Below are 23,363 nucleotides of genomic sequence, written 5' to 3'. Positions count from 1 at the left end.
ACCTAACATCATGAATAGGTTCTTGGAAACTGCGACTTTCAAAAGTACGAATATAGACAAGATTTACGTACAGGTATGTTCACATCAGTGCTATCCATTAGAGAAGAAATATTGGTTACAAAATTATGTTTGTCAATAGATTTAAATATGAGGAAGCCATTAAAGGTCATATTTTCAAATGGTAATATCTAGGGATTCTACAATATAATGTTTACAAAAATAAACAGGAACAAAACTGTGTTTATAATACAATAAATAGTATTCAATGCAAGATACATATAATGTATTTATTATATATAGTATTTTATTAACATATAGTACATTATTAATATATAGTATATTATTAATATGTATTATAAATACATACACATACATAGAAAAAAAGCTGGAAGGAAATATACTCGAAATACTAACAGTAGTTTTCTCTAGGTGGTGAGATTATTGGGGTTTTTATATTCTTCCATTTGCTTTCTGTTTTATCAGTTTTTCCACGTGAGCCTGAAGATCTGCCAAAAAGGAAAGAATATGTTGGCCAGGCTGACCCAAGTTTTGTGGTTTCTATGACAATTATACTTCTAATTCTAAAATAATAAACTGACATCATTTTTAACATCTTAGATATTTTAGTGCAATAAGTAATATGTTCATAATGAAAAATTTGGCAAGTACAGAAAAGTCAAAAGAATTAAAGAGAGAGCTGTGCAAATTTCCACCAGTCAGAAGGAAAGGCCGATATTCACATCCCACAGTTGTCTGAGTCAGGGCTGTCTAGCTACGCCATGGGGTATATTTGCCATGGAAGTGTCTCATGAGTTGCCACCAGGGAGGCTGAGGACTGACTGGGTCATGCAGTCTGGGTAAGATGCCACAACAGAAACTGCCCCCCCAACCACCAACCAGCTTGAATCAATCCCTTTGTATATAATTAGAGTTTCACGTAACAATTCACCTGAAGAAAAGCTCCATCCATGGCAAAACTGATGAAAGCCACCTTGGTTACCTCTTCTTAATCTTGGTTACCACATCTTAAGCCTCTTCCCTAAAGCTAAACATTTAGGTTGCTTCCAGTTTTTCTAACCACAGACTGGAAGCCAGAGTGAATGTCTTTGTACAGCCATCTTTGCTCACATTCTGCCTCTGTCATTGAAATTTCAAGAAAAAAGTAACCATCATTTTCAAAGCTCTTGATATTTTCAAACTGCCCACACAAAAATCAACCTGTTTACACGCCCCCATCAACTTGCCCATCTAACCAAACCTTGCATGCATTGAGCATAATTTAAAACAATCTTTAATTTGACAGATTTAAAATGGAGTCCTTCGTTGTGCCTGTCACATTTTAAGGAATGTGGGTCCCTTGGGGATCTCTTCCAAGAACCCTTCGGCCAGTACAAGCTGCCATCCCGCCAGCCCCTATGTAGAGGACATAGCACCTCCCCACTAAAATGATGCTGGAGTTCTCCAAGTGGACTTGTGCTTGGGTTTTCTTCTCACTAGGCTCCCAGGTAACCACATGATTGAACTCACAGCAGCCCAGGCTGTGGAATAAGCCCCCAGGAAAAATGGCAGAAGCCATACCCCCTTCCCAAATACTCTAGAGCTAGCCTCTCAGAACGGGAAGGTGTCCTGGAGAGCAATCACCTTTGAGGCCTTTGGCTGCATAAATAACGGCTTTGAGCCCTGGACTGGAAAAAACTCTACCAGTTAATGATACAGCCGGGACCCAAACCTGGTTTTCTGGGAGTCTAAGCCCGGTGACTTCCCCACTACTGGCCTCCAACCTGGGATGACGTCAAATGCAGCAGAAGTGAGTCCTGACCCATCACCCTTCTGTCTGATCACAGACCCTCCACGTAGGGCCCGTCAACATCTTCGATATCTAATAACAATAAACAAGGCTTCTTGACCGAGGGGGCGAGCGGAGACTGAAATCTACCTCGAAGATAGGGCTACAATATAAAAGCAGAAAGAAAACAAACTGGAAGAGATGCTCCCCAAGCCGGAAGAGCTCTCAGAACTCAATTTCAGAAGTCAGCATGCGAATGGCCACAAGGGGGAGCGCTATTTTCAAAATATAGAAACCACAGTCCTAATCCCCGCGCCCCAACCGGCTTTCCGCTGAAACGGCTTTAGCTTTAGAACATCAAAGGGCTTGTTGCAAAGATTTGCTCACCAAATCCACTGGCTCCCATTCAGATTTTGTGCCAACCTACAGTCTACAGCTTGTAGTCATTAGAAGCTAAAGCTTTCAATTTTTGTCCCTAGATTATTGTTTTAAAAGTAAATACGGTACAATGGAGAAATACATACATGTGTGACACATATACACATATGATAATACATAATGTGTATATATGTAACTTAAAACAAAAACACAAGTTAAAAAATGTGTATTATCAGCAACAGAATTTTAAATATATTTTAAACATATACAGTATATATTTAATATACACCATGAAATAGAATATAAAACATTTTAATGTTTTAATATAAAATTATATATAGTACATATTTAAATATTTTTAAGTATATAAAATATGTTTATTGTATTTATATATAATTGTTTATATTATATATTTAAAATTCTTTCTCTTGAGTGATAAATCCAGGCTTGAAAACTCAAATTATATTTAAAACACCCATTAAATATATTATTTATTATATTTATATGTACAGTAATATACTAAATGTATTTTTATATATAATAATGATTTAAAGTACTTATTTAAAATTCTCTGTTGCTGAGTGATAAACACATGCTTCGTAACTTCTCTGGTTCTGTTTTATTCATTATAATCCCCCAAAATCCTGAAAGAAACAGAGTAATCTTTTTATCGACCCACTCGAGTGATTTAATTTTTATGTTTCACTAGCCCATATCTGTTCATGTATAGCTGAAAATAAAAAAGAAACAGTGGATTAAAATGGAAGGGAAACGGACAATAGCTGTTGTTCCTAGCTTAATTAGGAGAGAAAGCCAGAGTAAAATAAGACAGTCTATTGCAGCTAAGAGGAAGAAATTCTTTAGTCTCAACCAAATATGTAAATATAACATCTCTCTTCTAATATTCTTAGTGCTAAATCCTAGTATAGAGCTGACTAAGGCAAGGGCGAAGCACATATTTAATGGCCATTATTATGCTACTCTGAGGAAAATTCTCTCAGTGTCTAATATTTTAAAAATTGGGTTTTAATTAGATCTTATCAGTAACCCTAAAATGCAATGTTTCTCATCCCCCGGAAGAAAACAAAACAAAACAAAACTCACACCATCCCCAAAACTAGGCTTAATGAATAACCACATGGAAACTATGGAAAGATGTTTCATGAACTACATGGCAGATAGAACTAAGTGGGAGGAAAACCTGCCACGGCTTCTCTTAAGGGCATATTCAGGCTTTACTTCAGAAAAGGGAAAGCATCTGAAAAGATGGGAAGAATTCTCTTCTTGGAAACCTGCACGTTATGCACATGTACCCTAGAACTTAAAGTATAATAAAAAAAAAAAAAAAAAAAAAAAAAGATGGGAAGAATTTCTCACCACCCTGCAGGCAGCTCTCTCCTCCCAGTACCCAGGACCTGAACTCGGAAACTACCAGCAACACACACGTGAGTCATTCTTTGTGCTATGCAGTTACCCTTAGTGCTGTCCCATCCCTCTTTTAATCTATATTCATTCAGAGACGGGAGCTTAAAAAGCAAGCAAAGAAAAACCACCTGTGCGGAAAGTAGAAGAAACTGCTGGTGGCTCATTGCATAGTAGGAAAAACAGTGCACGTGAGCAAAGCTGTCTCAGTAAGAGAAGAGTACGAAAGAAACACGCACAGCAGCATGTTAGAAACTGAAGTTTCTCGTGCCCTCCTTGGACTCAGAATACAATACCAGAGAACAATCAGATAAGGCAGGAGAAGTTAGAAGTTTGGGGAAATAGAGCTTCCGTAGGCAACTGTGAGGAATCAGGAACAGGTTGGGAGCAGGCACGGCCGCCTGTCCTCCACCGAGAGCACTAGGACAGGACTCAGCACACGAGGACCAGACCTCGACGATGCGCTCACCCTCGCTCTTGACAAGCACTGGCTGTCTACAGATATCACTTCCTTTAAGGATGAGTAAATAAGGGAGGAAAAACTACGGGGTGGGGCGGGGCCTGGGGGTAATTTTTTAAAGCTACAGAAAATAGGAAAGAGACTTCATCTCAATGGTTTAGAAGACTTTAGAAGACTCTAAAAATAATCAACAGGAGGACCCAAGAGATCCAACACCCTGGAATCCTCTTACAGGATATCAAAAGGTATAACCTATATTAAACAAACAAGAAACCATAAGGAATAGGTGAAGATGAAAATTACTGATATGTGATGAACCAATGCTTTTAACACATATTTATTAAGAACCCATTATGAAGACCTGGCCCAGTGGCTCATGCCTGCAATCCCAGCATTTTGGGAGGCCGAGGCAGGTGGATCACTTGAGGTCAGGAGTTCGAGACCAGCCTGGCCAACACGGTGAAATGCTGTCTCTACTAAAAATGTAAAAATTAGCTGGGCACGGTGGTACATGCCTGTAATCGTAGCTACTTGGGAGGCTGAGGCACAAGAATCACTTGAACCCGGGAGTTGAAGCTTGCAGTGAGCCGAGATCACACGAGTGCAGTCCAGCCAGGGCGACATAGTAAGACACCATCTCAAAAAAAAAAAAAAAAAAAAGAAAAAAAAGGAGAACCCATTATGAGGCACTGGGCTGGGGTGGAGAATCCAGAGATGGACAGAAAGGACAAGATGCCACCTTTGAGGCAGCTTACACTTTGGTGAGGTTCACAGATGATGCACTAATAAATAAATAATTTGTAATGAGAATTGCTATTAAGGAATCAATTGGGGGCGGGTAGTACCTACTTAGATAAAATAGGCAGGAAAGGCTTCTGCAGTATTTCATCTGAGCCCGATATGGAAAGCAAGTAATGCATATTTCCGGCAGAGGAAGCAAATTGCTTTAAGGTGAGAAAGAGCTCCGCATGCCTGAAGAACTGAAAAAAGACCCGTGTGCCTGGTAAATGGCACAGCTGAATTTGGAGACATAGGCAGTGTCAGCTCATGCAGAAGCTTCACAGCTGGGAAAAGTGCTTTGAATTCTTAGTACAAAAGAAAACCAATGAGAGTGTGAGTGTGTGTGTATTCAGTGTGTGTGTGTGTGTGTGTGCACATGTATACATCTGTACACACATACACATGCATACAGTTGACCCTTGAACAGGTGCCAACCCCCACCCGACAGCTGAAAATTCGCCCATAAGTTTTGACGTTCCTAAATGTAACTCTTGTTGACCGAAAGCCTCAAGTACTATTGAGCCTCCTGTTGACTGAAAGCCTTACTGATAACATAAACAGTTGATTAACTCATAGTTTGTGTGTTATATGCATTATATACTCTATTCTTACAATAAAGTAAGCCAGAGAAAAGAAAATATTATGGAGAAAATTTAAGGAGGAGGAGAAAGAGGAGGGCTGGGTCTTGGGATCTCAGGGGTGGTAGAGGCAGAAGAATATCCACGTGTAAGTGGACCTGAATAGTTCAAACCCATGTTGTTTGAGGGTCAACTGTGCATACACATGTTTAAATGTCTGCATAGACATCAATAACTCCAACTACTGCATAGAGAACAGACTAGGAGGAGCAATGGGGGGCGGGGTGAAAAGAAGGGTGAGGTGGTGGCCCCGTGAACTGAAGTGATGGCAGTAAAGATGGAGACAAAAATAACCTTGAGAGAAATATTCTGGAGGTTGAAGCAACCGCAGCCGTGGATGGACGAGAGGAAGGCATAAGGGGCAGCAAGACATCGGGTGTGATTTGGGTTTCTGGCTTGAGCAGCATGGCAGAGGACTATCAAAGATGGTCAGAGAGGCTCACAACACCATAGCGAAACCGAAACCTCATTACAGGCAGCGAAGGCAGAACTGCAGTCGCAGAAAACAGAACTACGAGGCTGAGGGCAAACCAGAGAGTCCCCACCACACAGGGAAACAGGAACAGAGATGACGATGGTGAGAAAGAAGACGGCAGAGAATGCAAAGATGCCTTGTGAACCAGATTGGCATTTCTGAAAAAGAAACCAGAGTAACTGAAGAAAAACAACAGTCAGAAATATACATGCAGTTCCCAGAAATGAACACCTGTGTCTAAAATTGTCCACCCTTTGCCAAGGAAAATTAGAATCCAAAATATGACTATTTCATCCAGAAATGCTTGAATTTCCTAAATGAATAATCAAAAAACAGTTTTAACTTACTCATAGAGAAAAAAGCAAAGTCAGTGTGGCACTTACCAGGAGACAATAGAACTGTGTCTGTATTTTGAAGCTTAACAAGTATGACTCATGAATTCTACAGCAAGCCACCTTGTTACTCATGTGAGCAGGCAACAAAAAGATATTGTCACATCTGCAAGAACTAAGAAAATGTACCATCTACATGTCCTTACCCAACTCTGTCTAACAAGGGCGATTCCAGAACAAGGTCATGACATAAAAGGAGTCGGTAAGAATATCTTAGATTTAATCAGAGAAATAAGTCAAAAAAGTTTTTTAAAGAGACTTTAAGCAAATGAAATGTAAATAATACTAAAAAAAGTTATACAGGGTAAAAATATAACATACGACTAATAAAAATTATATCAAAAATCTGGAATAGCTACAAAATTGGAAAAATAGATGAAAAATTTTGATAGTAAGTGAAGATATTTGGTTTGTTTTGCATAACTGCATAATTGCTATGGAGAAAATGAGTGGGGTGATGGTTTGAGAACAGCAGGGGGACCTACTTAAATAAATAAGATCTGGGAAGGTCTCTCTAAATAACTGCATGTTCCTGACTCTTGAGGGTGGAGCTGAGGTTCTCTGAAAGACGGATAAAACATTTACACATAGATCTAAAAGTATTTAATTAGATCCAGTACTGACACAGTTGGGCTGAATCACATACCAATATTGATCTGGGAATTAAAAGCGGGCTGTCCCTTCATTCAGCTTTAGGTGATGCACAGGTAGCCACAGAAGATATAGCAGGCAGCTCCTACGTCTCATAGTAAGATAGGGGAACGTTTAGGGACTATTTACAAAACTGTTAGCATATAACTATGCTTAGCATATAACTCAGTTAAGTTGATACTTATTCTGTATCTTGTCACAAAGCTGAACAAAATATCTGCATACAAAGCAGGGCAAAGAGCTTTCCTGTATGTTGAAAAGTTTGTTTTCATAATTTCAAGGGCAGCTGGCCTATAGCCATTACACCAGGAGTATTTATTATAATAAATTAGATTAGTTAGACTTTTTTGTTGTAGAACGTTGTTTGTTCACCTAAACCTACAAACAATGGTAAGTTCTATATCCACTTAGGTCAGGAGTTGGGGAGCTTGTTTTGTAAAGGGTCAGATAATAAATATTTTTGGCATTGGCACTGCCACTGTAGCATGGAAGCAATCATAGGAAATACACAAATGAATGGGCATGTCTGTATTCCCTGTTATTTTCAAAACAGGTGGCAGGCTGGGTTTGGCCAGTGGGCCACAGTTTGCCGACCACTGATTTAGTTGATTCTTCCAAACCAGTCCCCTCAGTTTGTGGAGTTTATTTCTGTCGTGATCACGCCCCCTTCCCTGCCTTGGCCACTCCCACGCTCATATCCTGAGCTGTGATCGAACCATTATCAATAACTGCCACCCCCGACGACCTCAGTTATATCTGTCCACTCTGGAGCCTCCACTTATAATCTCTTTCATTCACTCCCTCTAGAACCCAGACTCACGTAGTCCTTTGACCCTGTGAGGTCCTTCAATCCACAGCTCCTGCCATCTCTGCCTGATGCCCTCTGTCCTCTCCCACAGCTCTTAACCCCATGGGAATTCACTGTAACCTCACCCCCCACCCATACACCATCAACTCCCTTGCCCCCTGGCTTTGTCACACTCTAGGCAAAACCACAACCCTCACTAAAGCCAACTCTCCACACACCCTGCAGCCGAATGGGCCTGGAGGAAATCCCCAAGCCCTGTTGGCCGGCCTCCCCTTAATTCATCATCATAAATCTCAGATGGGCACTTTTTGTACCCTTTCCCTAATCCAGTCACCCTCCCGCTCTGATTTCACCCCTTCTCTCTTTACAAACCACCAGCATCTCCACCAGCACAAAGCCCAGCCCCTGACAAGGCTTATCATTTCACCATAAATTGGAAACTATCAGAATAAAAGTTCCACAAACGCTGGCTGATCAGCCTTAACCATACCTCCTTCCCTGAACACACACCTCCTGAAGGCTGCTGCTTCATTTGTGTGCTAAATCCATGGCCTCTTACCTACTTAGGGACACTACACTCCAGCAGTTCCTACATGTTCTCCAGGGTCTCTGCTGAGTTGTTGTTATTATGAATATTCAAACAGCTACTATTTCTGCTATCTATTTAATCCATCCATTGCATCCATCAACCTACCTATCTATCCATCCATCGATTTTTCCATCTATCCATATAGATATCCTTCTATTCACCTGCCTATCTATCCATCCATCCATCTATCCATACATCCATTTATCCATTCATCTGTTTATCCATGTATTCATCCATCTATCTGTCTATCTATCCATTTATCCATCTATCTCTCCATCTATCCCTCTATCCACCTATCGATCCAACCATTTTTTATCATCTATTTATCCATCCGTTTATCCATCTATCTTTCCATATATCCCTCTATCTATCCATCTATCCATGCATCCATTTACCCATCTGTCTGCCCATCTATCCATCTATCTTTCCATCTATCCCACTATCCATCTATTTATCCATCTATCATCTATCTATCGATCTATTGATCTATCGATCTATCTATTCATCCACCAATCCATCTGTTTATCCATCCATCCATCCATCCATCTCTCCATCCATCCATCCATCCATCCATCTGTCTCTCCATCCATCCATCCATCTATCCATCCATCCATCCATCCATCCATCCATCCATCCGTCCATCCTTCCATCCGTCCATCTATCTCTCATTCTGTGTGGGAGCAGGGTGCATGGCATAAGACACTGCTCTGAGGAGGACAAGCAGGTCAGGTAGAGTGCATTGCCTTGATCCAGTGGACAGAACCAGGGCAGGGGGATCAAAACTATAGCATAACCACAAAGCAGGAGGATGGCCTGAAAACTACCCCAGTCCCATTCTTCTGACTTTCCAAGCAGGTTCTGAAAGGACATGAAGTCCAATCGGTGTCAACTAAATTTACTTTAAAAGGCAAAAAGCTTAGTCTGGTTTACCACCGCCTGCAGCCCGTGCCCTGAGCCCAAGTCAGCCTGGAAGGAGAATTTAGATGCTTGTAAGAGATGCCTATGCTTTGTAAGCTCATCCACATCTAAGCTTTTGAATTTTTCTTCCCATTTCCTTCTTACTCTACTGAGCAATCTTCTTAAAAAATTATCAACTGCCTTGGCTGAAATCATTGGAAAAGGATACTTTTCTTTTTCAATATTTATACTGAAATAGCTCAGATGATGCAAGCCCTTGGTGAGGCCAGGCATGGTGGCTGCTGGATTTGAGAGAATCTGACACGTATCTAGATAGGAAGTAAAGTGAAATGCAGGTGGGAACAAGGGAGGGGCTGGGAGAAGGCACCTGTGACAGCCGCAGCTTGAATTGAGCTGCTTCCCAAACGGCCTGACTTTCCCATGCTGGAAGGGGAAGGGCCTCTCCGCTGCCCCCAGAATTCTGGGAATGACTTTCCACGCTGGGAGAAATGAGGCGGGCATCCACTCAATGCCCTGTGCATGGCATGGAGAGTGCTCTTGGAGGTCGGGTGGGTACAGCTAGTCCCTGGGAAAATGGCAAAGGGGTAAGTTAACCTTTGTAACACATAATCATTCTCTGCCTGAAACTGTGGCCATCCAGTGCCCACAGGCTCAAGGCTTCCTGCTGACTTGGGCGTCTTCGTGTGGCAGCTCCCCTCCCCAAGGCCTGACCCAGCAACGACTGTGTTCAGACTTTCCTAGGCCCTCAACCCTCTGGCTTCCGTCTTTTTCCACGTACAAGACTTGCTTTCTAATCTGCAACCATATTTTGATAGATGCATCACAAGGTCAAATGAAATCCCCATCACCCTTTGTGTAAAATGCTTGAATTTTTTGTAGATATGCCCAGTCTTGGAGAGAAAATCAAATGTTGAGAATTTCTGGGTCATTTCCTGAGCACTAAACGTTCACTAGCAGATTTTAGTCAACCCACACAGAGGCTTTGGAACTGTCATCTATGAATGTTACAGAAATAACAGAAATGGGCTTTCTGCTTCAGGGGTGGCCATCAGGACCAGTAACCGTGGTAATAACCAGACGCACTCAAGCCACGTGGTGGATTCCTCTGGGCTCTGACCCGGGCGTCTTCATCTCTTGCACTCCCCTCCTGCTTTTATGTTTCTTTTATTGTCATTTTTCCTCCTTCTTCTTGATTCCTTCCTGAACTCCATACTCTGGAATTATTTCCAAAGAGCAGGAGCGTATCTGTGTCCGCTCGGTCCCCTGAGGCAGGCAGGGGTTTTTCTGCTTCAGTCCCTGTGGTGCCTGTAGTACTAGAACGGTGTCCAGCATACCACGGGAGCACGTTTGGTGAATGAATGAATCAATCAATCAATGAATCAGTCACTCAATCAATCAATGAGGAGGCTAGCTGCCTGGGTACATAGTCACCATCATCACATTTAATACTTGCCAGGGTTACGGGTCAAAACCCATGGGTTCTCCTGGCCTCACAGACGCATCAACAATGGGCACTTTGGTTCTAGAATCTCATCCCTCCCCAACAAAAAGCATTCATTGGGATGAAATAAGAATGTCCTTTGTGACTCTGCAGTTTCAGCTACCCTTCACTGCTCAGTCACTGTGAGCCAAGACTAGAGTTTTGACTCCTAGGAAGCTTGGTGTGGTTTCCTACCTGGGTTTCCAGAAACAACCGGGAGGCAGTTGTTTTCTAGAGCTCTGTTTCCTCTGGCTCCACACCTATTCGGTCTATAAAAGTTGCTCAGCAGAAACCCCACCATCCCGTCTCTATCTGTGGCTGTCGTAAAGGAGGCTGTAGTGAAGTCTGCGGGAGTCCCGCTCCCCTCCCATCTTCTCTGTTCCTGAGCTTTGTGCCTCCAGGAGAGAGGCAGCCCAGACACAAAGGCAGTGCATGAGATCAGGTCTCCAGACATTCCCTGAACACCACTTGTGCACAAGCTCTTCTTTCTTTCTCTCTCTCTTTTTTTTTTTTTTTTTTTTTTTTTGAAGCAGAGTCATCCTCTGTTGCCCAGGCTGGAGTGCAGTGGTGCAGTCTATCTCAGCTCACTACAGCCTTGACCTCCAGGCTCAAGCAATCCTCCTACCTCAGCCTCCTAAGTACCTGGCACTACAGGAGTGCACCAGTATGCCTGGCTAACTTTTGGATTGTTTGCAGAGATGCAGTTTCGCCATGTCGACCAGGCTAATCTCGAGCTCCTGGGCTCAAGAGATCGGTCTGCCTCCGCCTCCCAAAATGCTGGCCTTAGAGGCATGAGCCACCATGCCAACCCAGCAAGCTCTTGCAGCAGAAAGGTGAATGCCCCAAGGGGACACTTGGCCTAGTGATTGGCCAGATACTCCACCGAGCACTTTTCATGAGTTTTCCCATTTAACCCTCAAAAGAACCCTCTGAGGAGTAACTGTTCTTAGCCCATTTCACAGATGAGGGAGCTGATGCTTACATAGGTTACATGACTTGCCCCACGCCACAAAATTACTCAGCAGGGGAGTCAAAATGTGAACTCAAAGCTGACACTAAGCTGTGTTCTCTTAACTTTCACAGGAACCCAGGTGAGGCGACAAGAGCTGAGCTCAGGTTCTCGGCCTCGGAACTCTCATGGGGAGGCGCCAGCATGGGCACCCTCCACAGTTCGGGCCCCTCACTCACAAACCTGGCACATCGAAACAAGCTGGCAAAAAGGTTGGTTTTTTGCTTCTGTACTTTTTGTTATAAGCCTGTGGTGAAGTGTCCATATTTGGCATAAACGAATGTGAGTGGTCTTGGGAATCTAAATATAACATGTTTCTAAGTTACACACAACATAAATGAGTGTTTATGAATGGTCGTGGGAATCTAAATAAAATACGTTTCCAAATTACAAACCAACTTACAGGGGGCACTTTGGTCTTTAACCCGTTTATTAAATCAGACACTGCCTGAACTTTCCTCTGAAGGAAGAGGAGAGGAATGAGCATTTACTGAATGCTAAATAGGTGCTACTCACGTTACTGGAATGCTTCTCTCTGATCCACCAGCCCCAGGGGAAAGGCCCTGTCCTCATTTTGCAAGCAAGGAAATGGAGGCTCAGAGGAAAGAGTTGACCCTCCCCCCGGGAGTGGCAGAACCAAGAGCCAGCCCCAGCTCCACCCCAAAGCCTGGATGTGGCCGTGGCTCCTGAGTGGGCCGCCCCATCCCCTTCTGGGCATGCTAGTTAGGGGCTGAAATCTGGGATCACCTTCCTGAGCTCTACCCCAAGGACACTGAATCGTGTGCTCAGGCTCCCAGCTCAGCACAGCCCTGTCAGCTCTGTGTGTTTAGTGGCCTGGCCCCAGAATCAAAGCTACTGTTGAAGACACTCAGTATGAAGGAGACCACCTCAGGCTCAACCCTGGCCTACAAAGACTTGGACAAACACTAGCATGGCTTCTCACAGCTCAGGGCCGCATCCCTAGGTGGCCCCAGCCCCCTTAGGTGCCTCCCAAGGACACCCAAGGCTGCCAAAGAAGTTTGCCATTTGCTTCAGCCAACACCTGGAGATCGGGCCCTGTGCGCCATTCTGTGAGGGAGGCTGTTAACAAACCCAGGTGGGTTTCTCATGGACCAAGCCCCCTCTGCTTTTTTGTAATTTTCCACTTCCCCGACCCCACTGAGGCCTGGTCACCCCCGCCCAATTCTCTCACTTTCCCTTTAAAACGCCCAGTCTCTACTGCACAAATCAAACTAGAGTTCAGTTCGCACTGGGCCTTCTCCCTATTGCAATAGATATTACAGTCTTTCTTTACCACTTATCTAGCATCTGGCTTGGTTTATTTTTGAGACCAACAGCTGGGGCAAGTGGAGCTGCCCGTCAGTGACCGTCCCTCTTACTACTCCACTGCCCACCCCACCCTCGCTGCTGCTCTGCTGCCCACACCTTAACACTGGCCCTCGGAACCACTCGACTTGCCCCAGTTACCCGCAGCCTCCTGACTTCTGCCTCTTCCACAGCCCTTCCTGGATGTCCACTTCTCATTTCCAGGAGGAAAATAGGAGTTGCCTGAGTTGGGCTGAGGCATGAAACAGAAAAGTATTTGGGCCTGTTAAGTGTTCCAGATTGCTGAAATAGCTCATGCAAGCCCCACTCTTTCCTGAGTTTATTAAAGGAAGTGGGGAAAGCTCTGTGCTTTTCAGAGTTTAAGAGCTGGGTTTTGCAGAGAAAGGAGATATTACTGGGAGCCCCAACCACCACATCAAAGGTGCTGCTGGGTCCCAGAAGCTTAGGGCAGCTTCTGCAGGGGTCAGTGCCCACCAGTGGAGAAGAGGACTCTAGTCAGGAAGGAAACAGAGCGGCTGGGTTCTCAGTCATCCTTGCAGGGGAGGAATTCTTCTTCACTTAAGTCTTAGCTGCCCACTCTTCAAAACCACTTCAGGTATCTGTAGTGTACAGGGAGCCAGCTGGGAATTTCCAAGGGAGTTGGGGAATTTCCAGATAGCGTTTCCTCTTGAGCTGTGCATGATGCTTGATAGATCTAATGCTTTAAAAGTTTTCAGAAAAAGAGTCACATGTTCAGTTTTGTTATGGCATTATTTTACTTTGTGATGAATGTGTGGATGGCACACCCTAGCAACTGAGCTAAGCTTTTCCCTGTGGATTTGGGCAAGTACTCTGAGTGTCAAGACTAAAAGGTGTTGATATAGTTTGGTTCTGTGTCCTCATCCAAATCTCACCTTGAATCATAATAATGCCCATGTGTCAGGGGTGAGACAAGGTGGAGATAATTGAATCATGGGGGCAATGTCCCCCATGACAATCTCATGATAATGAGTGAGTTCTCACAAGATCTGAAGCTTTTATAAAGGGCTTCCCTCTTCCTGGTGCACTCATTCTCTCTTCTGCTTCCCTGTGAAGAGGTGCCTTCTGCCATGATTGTAAGTTTCCTGTGACCTCCCCAGCCACGTGGAACTGTGAGTCAATTAAACCTCTTTTCATTATAAATTACCCAGTATCAGGTATTTCTTCATAGCAGTGCAAGAACAGACTTATATAGTAAATTGGTACCAGGAGTGGGGTGCTGCTATACTGGAACACAAAAATGTGGAAGCAACTTTAGAACTCGCTAAGAGGCAGAGGTTGAAATAGTTTAGAGAGTGCAGAAGAAGACAGGAAGATGTGGGAAAGTTTGGAACTCCCTAGAGACTTGTTGAATGGCTTTGACCAAAATGCTGATAGTGATATGGACAGTGAAGTATAGGCTGAGGTGGTCTCAGATGGAGATGAGGAACTTGTTGGGAACTGGAATAAAGGTCACTCTTGCTATGCTTTAGCAAAGAGACTGGTGGCATTTTGCCCCTGCCCTAGAGATCTGTGGAACTTTGAACTTGAGAGAGATGATTGAGGATATCTGGCAGAAAAAATTTCTAAGGGATAAAGTGTTCAAGAAAAACAGAGCATAAAAGTTTGGAAATTTTTCAGCCTGATGCTGTGATAGAAAAGAAAAACCCATTTCCTGGGGAGAAATTCAAGCAGGCTGCAGAAATTTGCATAAGTAATAAGGAGCTGAATGTTAATCAACAAGACAATGGGGAAAATGTCTCCAGGACATGTTAGAGAACTTCACAGCAGCCCCTCCCATCACAAGCCTGGAGGCCTAGGAGGGGAAAATGGTTTCCTGGGCCTGGCCCGGGGACCTGCTGCTCTGTGCAGCCTTGGGACTTGGGGCCCTGCATCCCAGCCATTCCAGTTTCAGTTGTGGTTAAAAGGGGTCAAGATACAGCTTAGGCCATTGCTTCAAGCCTTGGCAGCTTCCATATGGTGTTGAACCTGCAGATGCATAGAAGTCAAGAATTGAGGTTTGGGAACTTCCAACTAGATTTCAGAGGATGTATGGAAGTGCCTGAATGTCCAGGCAGAAGTCTGCTTCAGGGGTGGAGCCCTCATGGAGAACCTCTGCTGGGTCAGTGTGGAAGGAAAATGTGGAGTTGGAGCCCCCACACACAGTTCCCAGTGGGACACTGCCTAGTGGGCCACCATCCTTCAGACCCCAGAATGGTAGATCCACCAACAGCTTGCACTATGCTCCTGGAAAAGCCACAGACTCTCAATGCCAGCCTGTGAAAGCAGGCAGGAGGGGCTGTACCCTGCAAAGCCACAGGGGCAGAGCTGCCAAGACCATGGGAGCCCACCTCTTGTATGAGTGTGCCCTAGATGTGAGACATGGAGTCAAAGGAGATCATTTCAGAGCATTAAGATTTAATAAATGCCTTGCTGGATTTTGGACTTCCATGGAGCCTGTAGCCCCTTTGTTTGGGTCAATTTGGAAGGGGACCATTTACCCAATGCCTGTACTCCAATTGTATCTTAGAAGTAACTAACCTGCCTCTGATTTTACAGGCTGATAGGCAGAAGAGAGTTGCTTTGTCTCAGGTGAAACTTTGGACTTAGACTTTTGGGTTAATACTGGAATGAGTTAAGACTTTGAGGGACTGTTGGGAGAGCGTGATTGTGTTTTGAAATGGGAGGGCATGAGATTTGGGAGGGGCCAGGGGCAGAATGATGTGGTTTGGCTCTGTGTCCCCACCCAAATATCACTTTGAATTGTAATAATCCCCATGGGTCAAGGGCAGGACCAGGTGGAGATAATTGAATCATGGGAGCATTTTCTCCCATGCTGTTCTCACCATGAGTGAGTTCTTACAAGAGCTGATGGTTTTATAAGGGGCTTTCCCCTTCACTCCAAACGCATTCTCTCTCTTGCTGCCTTGTGAAGAGTGCCTTCCAGCATGGTTGTAAGTTTCCTGAGGCCTCCCCACCCATGTGAAACTGTGAGTCAATTAAAACTCTTTTCTTTATAAATTATCTAGTCTCAGGTATTTCTTCATAGCAGCATGAGAATGGACTAATACAAATGTTCATCTGTAAGGTAGTATTATTCGAGTCATGACATCCAAAGTATCTTTAAACTCTAAAACAATATTTGTTCATTTCACATTTTTATATTTTCCTGGCACTATGCAGGGCAAACAGTTGTAGCATACAAAGTGAATTATAGAAAACCTTACATATAGGTCTTGGGGAATTCTTGCACTTTTTCTCCCACTTTATGACACACTTCCATGTGCCATTATATCTAAAAAATAAAATAAAATAAAACCAACTCCAAAAGCAGATGGCAAAGTCATACCCCATCTCAGCAAAGTTTTATTAAATTCCATGCATCTCAGAAGCTGCTCTTCCAACATTTTTCATCTTTTTCCTTTCTTCCTTTCCAATTTTATGACTTTTTTCTTTTCCACCTAAGGAAACCTTCTAGCGTTTCTTTGCCTACACTAAGCTTTTTCATGTCTACAGCTCTTCCCATTACCATTAGAAGGCAAGAGAAAGAAAGGAGGATCTTTGTATACTTGTCTCTGTCATATAGTATATGAATGTATGCCAGGTGTGATGGCACATGCGTGTATTCCCAGATACTCAGGAGGCTAAGGGAGGAAGGTTGGCTTGAGCCCAAGAGTTCTGGGCTGTAGTGTGGTATGCCCATTGGGTGTCTGCACTAAGTTCAGCATCAATATGGTGACCTTCTGGAAGTGGGGAACCACCAGGTAGCCTAAGGAGGGTCGAACCTGCCCAGGTTAAAATAGAACAGATAAGAATTCTGTGCTGATAAGCAGTGGGATCAAACCTGTAAATAGCCACCACACTCCAGCCTGGGCAACATAGTGAGACCTTGTCTCTAGAAAAATAAAATAAAATAAACATTTTTAAAAAATGAATCTAAATTCACATGTAATGATACCTTTCTTGGAGATTGTTTTACTTAAGAGCTGGCAACATAAATTCTTGACTTTTCAACACAGAGTTCCTCTAGTTTTTTTATAGTATTTTAGATCACTGCTTTTCAAATGTTAATGTACAATGGAATCTCCTACAGATTCTGACAAAATGCAGATTTCAATTCAGTAATTCTGGAGTAGGCCTAAGAGTCTGTGTTCCTCAAAGACTCCCAGATGATGGCCAATGCTACTGGTTCTTAGACCTCACTTTGAATGGCAAGATTTATATTATTTCATTTTTTTCCAACTGTCCTCAAAACACTTCAGTGCAGTTGTTAAAATTGTTTTTGTTGTTGCAACTCTCATGTTACATACAGGCAACTTCAGGAATCCTGCTTGGCTGATGATTTCACCTCCTCTTAGCTTTGAAGATGGGATTGGAGTTATCCAGCCAGTGCATGCTCTGTTGGAGACAGTGCCACAGGGGGCCCTTTCTAAGACAGACAGGGGCACAGTGACAGAGAGACACTAGTTGGAACGTTTCTATATGGGTCTTTAATGAATCAAGAATCTGGTTACTGTTTAAAAGAGTGTCTTGAATGGGTTTGTCAGAAGAGCCAAGGAGCCTCTATTTGGAACAGTTCTCAAATGGCATGATTGTAGCATGAGGCAGGGAGAGTATGAATGGCTTCTTTTCAGGAGAAGAAAAAGAGCAAAGGGGATTGAAGTAATGGGGAGCCACTGGGCTAATCTTTCAGCTGAGTCTGCCCAGATCTCATTAGCATACCCTCCTTATAGGTATGAACTGAAAAGGGGAGTTGGAGGATTGTGTCTATGGAAGGGACTAGGGGACCTGGGGAACTGAGGACCAGAGGTTAGAGTCTCATATTCAGTAAAGGACTCAAAAGTCAGTGATCCAAATAATGACCAGAGAATATTAGAAAAGGAAAAACAGCAGCCAGCTGCATTCTTAGATGTTATTAGAAATCAAGGCCTGTATAGCTGAGGGGTGCTCAGAGACCCTCTGGTTCTGACCCTGTGTTTGCAGATAAAGAAATTAACATTCGGGAAGTTGGATGACTTGCTCAAGGTCATAATATTGGGTAGGGCTTTTAGCTGGCTTTTGAACTCGTGGTCCCAAGCTCTTTGCAGTTGAACGTATTTGTTGTTTGTTGCATTAATTAACTCTAACACATTTAATTAGATATAAAAATTGTTCCCATGGATTAATTTAAATTCTGTTTTTGAAATTGTGCAGGCAGTACCCTGAAAAAAAAAAAAATCAGCAATAAAGGCCATAGCTATGTCCCAGAGCTCAGCTGTGACACCTGTGGGCAGCTACATATTTTGAAGTTTGAACAAAAGTTCTCTGAAAAGGAATTTGGAGGAAAGACACTTTATTACAGTGAACAGTTTGCAAACTCGGGAGACACTGTCTTCCTGTATAAGGAACGTGTGCATTTCAGAGAACAAAGAGAGGGTTTGGTTTTCGTAGGTTCTAAATCCGGTCTGTTTATGCAAATAAAGGATTCAAACTTGCTTAGTTATGATTGATCAATGCAGCTGAGTTTTGATTGGTTGACACAGCTAAGCCCTGATTGGCCAAGGTGGGGGAGCTCTGATTGGTTGGTTCAGGCAAGCTCTGAAAGTCCACAGTTAAACATAGGTGTAGGTTTTCCCAGAACTCAGAGTACATCTGTGACCTCTAGCCAGCAAAGGGCCACTTGGCTCTGTTATAAATGTAGGCCCAGTTAGCAGCTCGGGATCTATCCTGAAGGATTGGCTCTTTCAGGTGCACATTTGTTCACAAAAGCCTGGTTGGCTTGTTCACACAAGGACAGGTTTCCTCACAGAGAATCAATTATACACCCCAAGCATATTTAACTCCCACAGCCCATTAAGTAGATGATAATATTCTTATTTTACAAATAAGGAAACCGAGACTTGGAATAAATAAATTGTTGCAGGTCACGCATTTGCACTGAGATTCAACCCCAGGCCTGCCTTCTCCCACTCCTGTGCCCCTTCTGCCCACTGCCTGGCCCCCACCCTGCTGTTTCCTCCTGGGTGTGCCAGGAGCACTGACCAGGGACTCTGGGGACAGGACTTGGTTTTCTAAAGTGCCGGGAGAAGTAGGAGAATTCAGAGGGAAATGAGATCTGATGCTTGGCTTATGGGAGAAGCAAGATAAAGGGAGGCTAAAGGCAGGAGAAGCAATGGGTGGTGTCCAGTGGTCACTGTGCAGCTGCTCCTCTCTACTGTTGCTGTGAAGGGAATCATGCAAGGTACTTTCCAGCAACTGTTTTAGACTTTTGTTTTTGATGAGCTGGAACGGCAGCAGGTAGGTGGGTGGTGGGAGCCCCCTTTTTCACTTTTCTTTCTCTCTTTCCTTGTCGTGAGCTTAGGGGCCATAAGCCACCCATTCAGCAGCCAAAGAATGAAGCAGATCTTGGCATGCTACCATTTCTGTAACTACTCCAGGCTTGCTGCTCTTTGACAGACTGGAGTGGAGTGCTCCAGGGGAAAAGCAGTACCCACCATCACTGTGGCATCTCTGCTCAGCGCTGACCATCACGCTGAATTTCTATTTCTGTCTGTAGTAAGATAATCAGCGGGAAAGCAGATTGCTATTGAGAGGGTTTTCTAGTTTTCTCAGTAAGTCAAAAACCAAATTAGATGACCCAGATCATAGGCCCAGATCAGTTTAGAGAAATCCCTCCAGTCCTTCAGTGGCATCCTTACCAGGAGGTTCTGACTTGGAGGAAATGGACAGCCTGCATTTTCTGGAACTGAGAGGTTGCACGAGGAAGGGAAAGAGAGAGAAATCAAGGATGACGAAATCTGGGACTTCGGTTTATCCCTTCTCTCAGGACAGAACCAGTTCTCAAGCAGGAGGAGAGAGGCTTTAGAAATACCCAGATCAGTGAGCCTGGGAACCTTGATTTTCTGCTTTTCTGGGCAGAGGAAGGGGAAGTTTCTGGTTCCAGAGAATTCCAGCTCAGCACCACACCCAAAATGGTGCAAGTGGATGACAGTTAAGTCCAAGGCGGGGTTGTAGGGTGCAGGGGCCTGCATGTGGCACCCTGGGGTCCTGACAGTTCCCCCGAGCCACATGAAGGGCACACAGCCATATTGAGATACCTTGGCACACAGAGATCTCGGGTGGCTTCAAACAAGCCTTAGTGAATCAGGCATCAAAACCAGAAAACAGTTTCCAGGTCCTCAGACGCCACCACGGCCTGCAAAGCATCACCCCAAAAGACCAGAGGAGGCCAGTCACACCTCAGAGGGCAAACGCAGTGCAGGAAGGGGACCAACCCAGCCGCTTTGTTGCACAGACTGGCGTGTAAATACAGGACCCAAAATGGGCCTCACTGTCTGCTCTGCCATGAGTTTGCCTAAGCCACACCTCTCCTCTCTAACTAGAGTCAACAAACATCACCTGCTGTCCTGGCATAATTATTAATAGTGCCCTCTTTCTCTCTCAAACACATCTCGGATTGATCTGACGTGAGTGGTTAAAAAATAAATACTATAGAATAAGGTGCATGCTGTCATTCCAAGTAATAATGAGAAAAAGCTCACCCAGGTGTGTAAGGTTCCTCTGTGCAGGGAGCATATTTGGAAGGACACTGCTAACCACAGTTACCTGAGGATGGTTTGGGGACACGGAGTGCCGCGTTATTTTTATATGCATTGCATGCTAAACCAGGCACTTGTTTCTAAAAATGAAAAAGTGCCCTTTTTGGAAGATGATTTATAATGGTCACTCTATCCAGAGCACAGGCATCACTTTGCCATGGAGCCAGGGAGGACAATCAAATCTGAACATCTGCACGTCTTTGCTAAGGGGCTGCGCATTTGTTTGACACTAGAGTAGTTTATATTATTGCAAACGGACTAAGTTTACCAGCTCATGCTAAACGCAGTTCAGTTTGCTTTTCCTATTACCCAGTGGGCATGGGCTCATGAGGAAAATTGGAACAGCAAAGGAGAGACAGAGTCAACATCTGTGCCCATCTGGGGGCAGTGAGATTGGTTTTGTGCACATGCTGTAGTTGAATTCTGACTTTTGAGAGGTTGGTTACTCATTTCTTCCAGTAGACAGAAATCGTAGTATTTGTTTGCTGGAGCATGAGCTGCTTTATTTCTATTTTCAGAGTTTCACTTTGGGTCCACAATGGGGCCTAAAGCCAGTGCTGGAGGTTCCCAGCCAATGAGAGTGCAGCGGAGCGTGGCCGTCCTGCAGATGGTGACAGGTGGGGACTCTGCCCCTTCACTCTTGGAGGTCGTAGGGCTAAGTGGCTGCAGCCCCCTAAGCAGTCAGTCCTTTTTTAAAAAAGTAAGAACAATGGCCTTCGTTTGTTAAACTTTTTTTTTTTTTTTTTTGTAACTCAAGAAAGGATCATTGTGGCGCTGAGCCTCCAGTGCCACCAGACTCAGGGTTGCCAGGTAGGCAGGGTCACACCTGGGCACCCCGTTGTGCTGCTGCAGGCACCGGCCCCGTGCCCTGGCCTTGGGGTTGAGTCTCAGGGTTGGCTGCATGTGTTGGTGTGATTTCAGGGCATACACATGGAACGTGCTGCCCAGGAGCTGGGCCCAGGGAAGCCACGTGTCTCAGCCCTGCGGAGGTGTCCTGGCGTGGTGCACAACCTGGCTGGTGACTTGGAGAGCAAACAGTACCCCCCACCCCAAAGGTGTCTGCGGGCGCTAGGCCTCACATTCAGATTCTTTGGCATCTCCCAAGCTGAGCATCACCGGACCCAGACTCGTCACAGCCATGCTCAGCTTGCCCGTGGGGGGAGGCATGGGGCTTTCTGGGGCAGGAAGCAGGGGAGGAGGCTCTCAGAACAGCAGGAGATGGGAGCGCGCTGTCCCGGGACTGTTCTCCGCCTCCCTCTGCCGTCCAGGCGCCCGCTGCCGTGTTCCTTCTTGCCAGGCTCCTGATGCTCCCCGGGCCGCGTAGACCAGGGGTGCCCAGGAGCTTGACCACATCAGCCTGCCGCTTTTTCTCAAAAGTCACCCTTGCCAGGGATGCCCCCGCCCCTGCTTCTCGGCTTCTTGGGACAGACATCCTTCCTTAGGTCCGGTAATTTCGGTGATTCCAATAAAAAACACCGCGAGTTTCTTGTCCGCCCTAAGCAGGAGCAGGAGGATTGCAGTGTGAGAGGCTCCTCCTGCGGCCTAGGTAGGAGAATCCGTCTCCAGGAGCCTCCCTGCTGACCCCTGCGGCTGGATGAATGTGTCGTTTGTTGTATGTGCCCTGACATGGAGAAGGTTGGAAAGCACTCCCCAGTACTATTCATATCAAATGACGTTGTGGACTGCAAGCTCAGAAGCAGGGGCAACAAAACCGAAAATGGACAAATGGGACTTGTTAAACGAAAGAGCTTCTGTACAGCAAAAGAAATAATCAACAGAGTGAGCAGACAACCAACAGAATGGGAGATAATATTTGCAAACTATTCATCCAACAGGAAACTAATATCCAGACTACACAAGGAGCTCAAACACCTCAACAACAACGAAGACAAATAATCCAATTTCGAGGTACTTTTTAAAGTACGCAAAAAAAAAAAAAAAAAGGAATAGACCTTTTTCAAAAAAGACCTACAGATGTCCTACAGGTATATGAAAAGATGCTCAGCATCACTAATCATCAGAGAAATGCAAACCCAGACCACAGTGAGATAGCATCTTACCCTGCCAGAATGGCTATTATTAAAAAGACAGAAAATCACAGATGTTGGCAAGGATGTAGAGACAAAAGAACTCATTCACTGTTGGTGGGAATGTAAATTAGTGCAACCTCCATGGAAAACAGTATGGAGATTTTTCAGACTAAAAATTGAACTACCATTTGATCCAGCAACTCCACTATTGGTTATCTACGCAAATGAAAAACAATTTATCAGAAAGATACCTTCACTCATATATTTATTGTAGCACTAGTGACAGTAGTAAAGCTATAGAGCCAACCTAAGTGTCCATCAATGGAAGAAGAAAATCCACTGGATAAAGAAAAAGTGTTATTTCCACAATAGAATACTATTTGGCCATCAAAAAGAATGACATCATGTCTTTTGCAGCAACATGGGTGAAACTGGTGGTCATTATCTTAAATGAAACAAGCCAGACACAGAAAGTCAAATAACTCATGTTTTCATTCATAAGTGGGTGCTACATGTATGTAGACAGCGGAATGATAGACAATAGGGCCTCAGAAGAGTGAGGGGGCAGGAGACAGGTAGATAACAAGAAATTGCCTAATGGATGCAATGTACATTATTTGGGTGATGGGTACCCTAAAGCCCTGACT

At 44.3% G+C, this 23,363-nt stretch overlaps 2 long non-coding RNA genes across 3 annotated transcripts in view; one reads left to right on the top strand and one right to left on the bottom strand.

Annotated features, from left to right (window-relative positions):
* Positions 1 to 384: 384 nt before the first annotated feature.
* LOC111548456 lies at positions 385 to 2,281 on the bottom strand. Its single transcript, XR_002733428.1, has 3 exons — positions 1,782 to 2,281; positions 950 to 1,137; positions 385 to 506 (listed from the first exon to the last, which is right to left on the bottom strand). It is a non-coding gene; the product is annotated as an uncharacterized LOC111548456 (long non-coding RNA).
* A 1,298-nt stretch (positions 2,282 to 3,579) lies between these two features.
* The window catches only part of LOC111548455, a 29,217-nt gene continuing 9,433 nt past the window's right edge, over positions 3,580 to 23,363 (top strand). The window contains exons 1-2 of one of the 2 annotated variants that reach the window (XR_002733426.2): positions 3,580 to 4,291; positions 11,861 to 11,998. This is a non-coding gene — a long non-coding RNA (uncharacterized LOC111548455). Of the gene's footprint in view, positions 4,292 to 4,567; positions 6,534 to 11,860; positions 11,999 to 23,363 lie in introns of those variants that run through there. The other variant, XR_002733427.2, reaches the window with a different exon arrangement.

This window comes from Piliocolobus tephrosceles, chromosome 3, assembly GCF_002776525.5.
Source record: "Piliocolobus tephrosceles isolate RC106 chromosome 3, ASM277652v3, whole genome shotgun sequence".
Lineage (NCBI taxonomy): Eukaryota > Metazoa > Chordata > Mammalia > Primates > Cercopithecidae > Piliocolobus > Piliocolobus tephrosceles.
This window is presented reverse-complemented; position numbering and strand designations above follow the sequence as displayed.